The sequence below is a fragment of the Cupressus sempervirens genome, chromosome 8 (genome assembly GCF_028749045.1).
Source record: "Cupressus sempervirens isolate cs-2001-9-10 chromosome 8, ASM2874904v1, whole genome shotgun sequence".
NCBI classification, from domain to species: Eukaryota; Viridiplantae; Streptophyta; class Pinopsida; order Cupressales; family Cupressaceae; genus Cupressus; species Cupressus sempervirens.
The window spans coordinates 454,206,359-454,215,847 of NC_143125.1; positions in this window are offsets into that span (position 1 = coordinate 454,206,359).

The following is a 9,489-nucleotide window of genomic DNA, read 5'->3' on the forward strand; positions in this document are numbered from 1 at the left end:
GACATGCCAAACCAAATCATTCCTAAGAGTCACTAAATGCCATAGGGCAGCGATCTTTGACGGGGCATATCTCAGAGCTCATGTGAGATACGGATGCAATTCTAGGTGCTACAGGACCATGTTGAGGAGACCTCCAATAACCTCTCTCAATTTTTTGAGATCTTATTGGGTAAGTGCACCAAGTTGTGGTGCCAAAAAGATGACACCCATTTTTTTTCTAACTTTCAATAGTGCGTATGCGCTATAGCGTGTAGGTGCTATAGTGCGTATGCACTTTTAAAAAATCCAAATTATTATAAATGGGCTACAAACCCCCAGACCATTTATTTTTTCCTTATTTTCCAACTTCCTCTCCTCACAGCATGTACACAAATTTAGGAAATTGAAGATTTTCGCCACCCGCCTCGTCAATATGCCTCCTTGTCATCAAAGTTCCAGATCATGATCACATTGTATGTTGTCTAACATTCTTTATGCATTATTTTATATATTTTTTGTATTGTTTTGTAAGTTTTTTTCAGTTTTTCTTTAAATTTATTTATTTATTTATATTGAAATTGATTTCTTATTAGGGAATGTGAATAATGAACTAGTAAATCCCCAACAAGATCAAAACCAAAACCCTCAACAAGATCCAAACCAAAACCCTCAAAAAGATGGGAATCAAAACCCTCCACAACAAAAATTCTGCAACCTACACCAATTGGAAGACCTCCTCCTGGCACACAAAAAAAACATAATAAATGAAATAGAAAGAGGCAAAAACAAATTAGAAGCACTCATTGGTAGCTTGAAAGCCTATGGACAAACCAATCCAATGAGAGCTCAATTGACATCCTCCCTCAAGTCCATTATAACCCATGTAGCTTCTATTAGTGGTCAATTAGATATTTGGTGGGTTAAGACGAATGAACAAAAAAATATTATGCAAAAAAATTATCATATCAAGATATAAAAAATAAAAGATATACCAAAAGGTAGAATTTATGAATTATTCAGAAAGCCTGGTTAACATATGCTATTAGAGAGACAACTAAATGGTTCCCCATCCATTGATGCATACACGATGATATTAGAAATAATTTTTTGGATAGATGGTGGATTTTTTTGATGCCCCTCCTTGCAATAATCATGATGTCCCAATTTATTTCTTAAAGAAATTGTATTGTGAGTTTTTCCTTGGGGACATCTCCAATTATTTTGGTATGTTAGAATCTAAGGGTAGAGGTGGGGGGTCATCATTTGACAGGTGGGGGCACATCGTGACCCTAATGTAGTTAGGGCACCTATGGTGAAGCCATAGGGTGAGCCTATGATTATTCCTTTAGTTGCGAAGGAACATGTAGAGGTCAGCACTCTAGGGACTATTAATGCTTTGACAAAGACCCTCATTCATTGCACAAGTTCATTAGTTGAGGAGGAGCCTTATGTGCGTCACAGTCACATGTGCACATGATGCGGATCCTTATGCACATTTGGTAGTCATCCTGCAAATGGTGTGGATGATGAACTAATCACTGATCAATTCTTGAATGAGACATTTGGTATTGACACATAGGTAAATTACAATTATAATAAACTAGTTTGATCACATTTCATATGTATAGTGTATGACTAATTAATTAGCATGTATTCAGGATTAGAGTGTTTGTGGCCCTGGTAGCAATCCCCCAACCCCATTTTTCGTCCTATTGACAAGTCCAGAAGTATGTATCGATTTAATAATTTTAATTAATACATATATTAAGTAATCATATTAAGGATTGACAAAAAAATTTATGCATGTGCATTAGTTCTCTATAGGACTGTCGATATTCACTATAGACTCTGAGCCTAGACGTGATATGAGCTTCATAGAGGTACATTTGTTTCATGTTAACTTAATTCATTTGATTATATTTTTTTCATGTTTCATGTTACATTTAGCATGTATTGTACAACATGCAACTCTTGACATCTGAGACTCCTCCTCATCTTCTACAGTCTGTTGATCATGGAGTGGCTACAACTATGGCTAGTGCATAGCCATTGACTGAGGTATGAAAGAATTTTCTTAGTTTTAGTTGTTGTTTATAAAAGTTGGTTTAAAAAATTCTAATGTTATTTATAAGTTACTATATTGATTGAATTATTGTAGGGTCTTGTTACACCTAATCATCTATGAGCCTTTGAGGTGGACTTGCAAAATGACTATATGATGGTAGTAAGAAAATAATTAATTTTGTGTGTACATATATTTGATTCTAATGTGTAATAATTATTGATTTATATCTACTTTGTTTGTATTAGCTCAAATTAGAGAAGAGCCTCAACAAGAGGATGAGTGAGTGTGTGAGGAAGACCCCATCATTTCCATCATCTCCCTCCACACAACGATCAAAGACCTCTAGAGATTTATTTCCTTCCCCTCGTGGGAAGGAGAAGATATAGTTGATAGACATACATGTATAGGCATCAACAGACATCTATGTTGGATTTTATGTCAGTGGACATATTTGATATAAATTTGATGTATATATGACATTTTATATTTGATGTATGACATTTATTTGATGCATGACATTATTAGGCTTATGACATTATTGGTTAATATATGATATGTTCATGTATGACATTATTGGTTATCATAATATATTATGTGTTTCTTAATGTATGACATTATTGGTTATCATTTTATATTATATGTTTGTTCATGTATGACATTATTGGTTATCATAATATATTATATGTTCCTTCATGTATGACATTATTGCTTAACATAATATATTATATGTTCATTCATGTATGACATTATTGGTTATCATAATATATTATATGTTTGTTCATGTATGACATTATTGATTATCATAATATATTATGAGGTTGCATGGGTACTTGTACCCACACCCTTGGTACTCATACCCACGTACCCCAAGTGTCGGGTACACATATCCCAAGTACTAGGTACTCGGTGGAGAAAATCACATCTAAGGACCTTGATTGAGATTTTAGATTTTTTTTTTTGGTTTTTTGTTTCTATATCAGCTCGTTGTTTATCAAGCTTAATTCAATACCTAATTAGTTCAAAACTTTGATAGAATATTGATTAACAATAAACTTTATCACTGTTTAGGCATAATTTTATCATTTCCAATATGTCATTGTGATATGATTTATGATCTTGTTCATGTTTAAAGTTTTCCTTCTCTGTTATTTGTTTATCAAGCTTAATTCAATACCTAATTAGTTTGAAACTTTAATACAATATTGATCAACAATAAACTTTATCAGTGTTAAAGATAGAAATTTATCATTTGAAATATGTCATTGTCATATGATTTATGATCTTCTTGTTCATGTTTAAACCTGCCTTCTATGTTATGCATCTAAACATTTATCATAAATTATTATTACAAACATATAACAGATCTAAAAGTGAAAACAATACATTACATTTGTAAACTTTATCACTGTTCTTGATTTGAAAAATCATTATCATGACACATAAATTCAAGTTTGCTATAAATATAAAAGTATAATTAAAAATAAAGTTTGACATATCCAAGTACCCCCGTCCCCTATTATAAAAAATAGTTGTACCCGTACATGTACCCATACTTGTACCCTAAGTACCCTAAGTACCATCATCCCTTTGCAACCTTATATGTTATATGTGGATCTTGGTGTTTTCTGTACACCTATGTGGTCTATAGGATCTCTTTCTACTTAGAACATCCCCTAACCCTGCCCAACCTTCTCACTAGGTTAACTAATCCAAACTTGCAACATCACTCCCTTACTCTTCTAGGAATAGTATCCCTCCAAAGGTTTTATAGGTATACTAGGGTACCATAGTACTCCCAAGTCCAACCAAGGTTTTCATGATGTCCTAAGGTTTTATTGGAACACTTGTATTATGCTTGAATGGATAAAAACAATGGGTTTGTACCCAATTCCAAGATTTCTTCACAAAAGGGCTACAAGGAGAGCCTCCACCTAGATTTCTAGGGCCAATAGCTCTTTTGTCTTAGAGTTTCAAAACCTCTAGCCTTAAGAACAATTAATACATAGGACCCATGCTCAAGGATTTTTAGGGTCTCAGGGTGCGTACAGGTCATACAACAAAAATAGCAAAATTGAAGGTTTAGTAGGGTTTTCTTGGCTGTCTACTATCCCACTTTTAAGACACCTTCCACACTTCATCAAGACTCCTCCTCCACAAGTTAGAAACTCCCCATACCCCTCTTCAATACCTTGGAAGGGAAAGTCTTCATTCTTCAAGCTTTTCTCTCGAGAGCTCTTTCTTTGTTGACAATCCCTTGTTAGGCATTTCCTAGCTCGCCTAGGGCTTGGTCAAAGAATTATTTGCACTCACTTTCAAGGACCTTTCTTGCATAATATAATATATTAGGGTCTATAGCCTTGAAATCCAGAAGACCATGGAATTTTCATGGTGGAGACAAGACTTACAACCCTTTCATGATAAACAACTCCAAAACTGGTAGTAGAAAGGTATCTTTGAAGAATTTTCAAAACCTTTCAAAACTTGATCACAAACTATAACTAATGCATAGAAAATGGAAAAAAAACAATAAGACTGTGTGCTGAAAAAATGTACAAATTGCTGGAAGCCTAAGGAATCAAGCTAAATTAAAAATAAATTCTCAAAAGCAACCAGCAAACCGAAATTCCAACCACCTCTAATACTCAACAAGGGTAGCTATCTATAGCCATTGTTGGTGTATCCTTGATGGAGGATATGTTTGGTATGCTCTCACAAACACAACAATAAGTAAATCCTTTGTGTGGAAGTGCAAATGTGAGTGTGAGTGCAAAGATGAATGTGCAATATGATCCTAGATTATATGAAAAGGAGAATACTTTCAAGATATGAATATAGAGGAAGTCACACTCAAAGGTATTCGATGAAATTATGAAAACTATCTAGAGATGCAAGCTATAACTAAATGGAACTAAAACTAGAATGTAAACTAAATATGCAAGATGTAAGCTATAACTAGAATGAAAGCTAAACTAGAATGTAAAATTAAATATGCATGCACCACAAAAACTAAAATGCAATACAAAATGTAAATCTTATCAACTATCAAATCACTAAAATGTAGCCTATGAACTCCATATGAAACGTACCTATAATGCAAGCTCTCAATGTGGTGACTCTAGACTCAACGCGACGGCGTATCGATGCAATCCAATAATCCTCTATATGCCATGCCTGAGACAAGGCTTCTATTTAAAGACTCTCAAGAAACATCTAGAGGGTGTCTAGAAGATAAGGATAAGGATAAGGATAAGGATTAAGCACCTTATCTCCTTATCTCATACCCTTGGTTGGGAGGATAAAATGATGAGGTGGCACATGTGCGTAGAAAGTTCTCAAGTTGTAGACACCATGTGCTTAAAAAGAAATGCAAAACCCTTATGATGACAACTCATAAGAGTACACATACTCTTAGGCTCATAGATTAGGATTTAAATTAAATTAAATAAAATTTAATTTAATTTAGGTCTAGAAGAAATTAATAGGATATGGAGGATAAAATAAATAAATTTTATTTAAAAAAAAGGAATAAATGGAGAATCATGTGTTAAATTAAATTTAGCACATTAAGGCTAAGAAGTATTTAAATTAAATTTAAATACTTGGGCCAAAAGTGAACCTATTTAATTAAAATAATTTTAATTAAATAAGTAGAAGAATGTGACTATTATTAATTAAATTAATAAAGTCATTCGGGACAATTTTTAGTATATACAAAGACAACTACAACATGCAACAAAATGATAATAGCCACCTGATTTGCCTCCAAACAAGATTAAAAACTAGTAAAATCTATGCTAAAATAGTCACAATCTATTGCATACATTCCAATAATACAAATTCGCACAAGAAATGAGTTGCCAATCCTTGATTAGGGTTCCTCCAAGAATAAATAGGTTGATTCTTGGGTTAGAGATAGGTTTTAGGGCTTTTTCAAAGCTTCTTTACAAAGTACATGAAAATATTATAATTATGTTGAAACCCAATATTGGTTTTCATGAAAAGAAAGAATATATTCTTAGTCAGTTAAATATTCTTGCTTGGTAGTCTAGGAGATCTCAAGAAGATTAGCATAGAGCTACTAGAGTTATCAAGGAGGAAGAAGATATAGATGATGTTCTTAGACAACTACAACAACAAAGATAAAGACAAAAATGAATAATCTTTGGAAACCAAGAATCCCAAATATCGTAGTCTGTAAGCCATTGTTGGGAGAATTGGAGTTTGTATTCTCTAAACAATACAGTAGATCTCAAAAAAGGGAATAGACAATTTGATCCCATGACGAAAGGTGAGAGAGATTTGGTAGTTGGCAACTTTGTACTGGCCAACACTACAAGTTTCAACATCACTCGAGATGGCATTGAAAATCAAAACATAGTAAGATCTTCAAAAAGTGAGAGAGGTTATTGTAGGTCTCTGCATCATAGTCTTATAGGACCTAGAAAAGCATCCATACCTTGCACGAGCTCTGAGATATTCCCCATCAAAGATTGCTGCCCTATGGCATTTAATGACCATTAGGGATGTTTTGATTTGGCATTCTTGAGAATGTTTGAGCACTTAACGAGATGAGACAAGCTTGGGGATAAGGTTTTCCCAGCCACCTGGAGCTAATGGAACACACAGTTCGATCTCATGATGAAAGGTGAGAGAGATTTAGCAGTCGAAAACTTTGTACTAGCCAACACTACAAGTTTCAGAATCACCCAAGATGGTGTCACAAAATCAAAATGGAGTAAGATCTCCAAAAAGTGAGAGAGGTTATTGTAGGTCTCTACAACATAGTCCTATGGGACATTTAATTACACCCATATCTTGCACGAGCTCCAAGATATGCCTCATCAAAGATCTCTGCCTTGTGGCATTTAGTGACCCTTAGAGACATTTCGATTCGGCATGCTCGAGAATGTTCGAGCACTCAACAGGATGTGACAAGCTTGGGGCTAGGGTTTACTTGGTCACTTAGAGCTAGCGAAATAGACAGTTTGATCCCACAATGAATGGTGAGGGAGATTTGGTAATTGACAACTTTGTATTGGCCAAAACTACAAATTTTAGCATCACCCAAGATGGTGTTGCAAAATCAAAATGGAGTAAGATCTGTAAAAAGTGAAAGAGGTTATTTTAGGTCTCCACAACATAGTCCTATAGAACCTAGAATCATATCCATACCTTGCACAAGCTCTGAGATATGCCCTATCAAAGATTATTTCCTATGACATTTAGTGACCCTTTGGGATGTTTCAATTTGGCATGCCCAAGAATGTTTGAGCGCTCAATAGGATGGAATGAGCTTGAGGCTAGGGTTTACCATGCCACCCAGAGCTAACAAAATAGATAGTTTGATCCCATGATGAACAATGAGGGAGATTTGGTAGTTGGAAACTTTGTACTGACCAACACTACAAGTTTCAACATCACCCAAGATGGCATCACAAAATCAAAATGGAGTAAGATCTCTAAAAAGCGATAGACGCTATTGTAGGTCTTCACAACACAGTCCTATAGGACCTAAAATTGCATCCATACATTGCACAAGCTCTGAGATATGCCCCGTCAAAGATCACTTTCCTATGGCATTTAGTGACCCTTAGGGATGTTTTGGTTCGACATGCCTGAGAACATTTGAGCGCTCAACAGGATAGGATGAGCTTGGGGTTAGAGTTTACCTAGCCACTCAGAGCTAACGAAAAAGACAATTCGATCCCATGATGAACGGTGAGGGAGATTTGGTAGTTGAAAACTTTGTACTAGCCAATGCTACAAGTTTTAGCATCACCTGAGGTGGCATCACAAAATCAAAATAGAGTAAGATCTCCAAAAATTGAGAGAATGTATTGTAGGTCTCTACAACACATTCCTATAGGAACTAGAATCACATCCATACCTCACACAAGCTCTGAGATATGCACCATCAAAGATCACTGCCCTATGGCATTTAGTGACCCTTAGGGACATTTTAGTTCAGTGTGCTTGAGAATGTTCGAGCGCCCAACAGGATGGGACGAGCTTGGGGCTAGGGTTTACCTGACCACTTAGAGTTAATAGAAGAGATAGTTTGATCCCACAATGAATAATGAGGGAGATTTAGCAATTGGCAACCTTGTACTAGCCAACACTACAAGTTTCAGCATCACCTGAGATGGTCTTGCAAAATCAAAATGGAGTAAGTTCTCTAAAAAGTGAGAGAATTTATTATAGGTATCTGCAACACAGTTCTATAGGACCTAGAATTGCATCCATACCTCATACAAGCTCTGAGATATGCCTCGTAAAAGATTGCTGCCCTATGGCATTTAATGACCCTTAGGGACATTTCATTTTGGCATGCCCAAGAACATTCGAGCACTCAATGGGATAAGAAAAGCTTGGGGCTAGGGTTTACCTAGCCACCCAAAGCTAACAAAATAGACAGTTTGATCCCACAATAAATGGTGAGGAAAATTTGAGAGTTGGCAACTTTGTACTAGCCAACACTATAAGTTTCAACATCACCCGAGATGGTTTCGCAAAATTAAAATAGAGTTAGATCTCCAAAAAAGAGAGAGGTTATTGTAGGTCTCCATGACACGGTCCTATAGGACCTAGAAGCACGTCCATATCTCGCACAAGCTCTGAGATATGTGTCGTCAAAGATCACTGCCCTATGGCATTTAGTGACCCTTAGGGATGTTTCAATTTGGCATGCCCAAGAACATTTGAGTGCTCAATAGGATGGGATGAGCTTGGAGCTAAGGTTTACCCAACCACCTAGAGCTAACGGATCAGACAGTTCAATCCCATGACCCTTTTTCCACTAAGTTGCAAATTTGAGCAACTTTTACAACTTTAAACAATGCAATTTTACACAAAAAAATGCAATTTTTATATTTTTCACTTGATTTCACTTATACAACTTGGAAAAGTTTTGGCAACACTAAAATAACTTATTTTGAAATGCTCAGCCCTTCACCAATTCTCAAACTCTTGCCGTTCACAAATCAACACACTACAAGAGGTCAAATCCTTCATGGTACTTGACCTAGGGCTTTATTGAAAAAATCACAAAACACATCCTATAATATTGAAACCATAGAATCTTTAAAAATACCCTACTAACTACCATTTCCCAAGTGGGCATGAAATTTCAACCAAGGAAATTGCAGTTAGAGGCCCATTTTTGCTGTGTGCACCAAAATAATATCCTAAAAACCTAGTTTCACTAAAAATGCAATAACGTGAGTTAGAAATCACATAGAATGATGAGACTAGAAGAAAAAGAAATCTGATTCAAAGCTCTATCTCAAAAATCTATCACTTATGGTCTAAAATTTTGTACATTTTGTTCAACGTGCAAACTACAGTCAAAATGACTGGAAAACTAAATTTCTTTCTTTGCAACTTCTTCCAATCCATATATTAATGCCCTCTAGAATCAAAACAACCACTTGGGACTCTTGATTAAA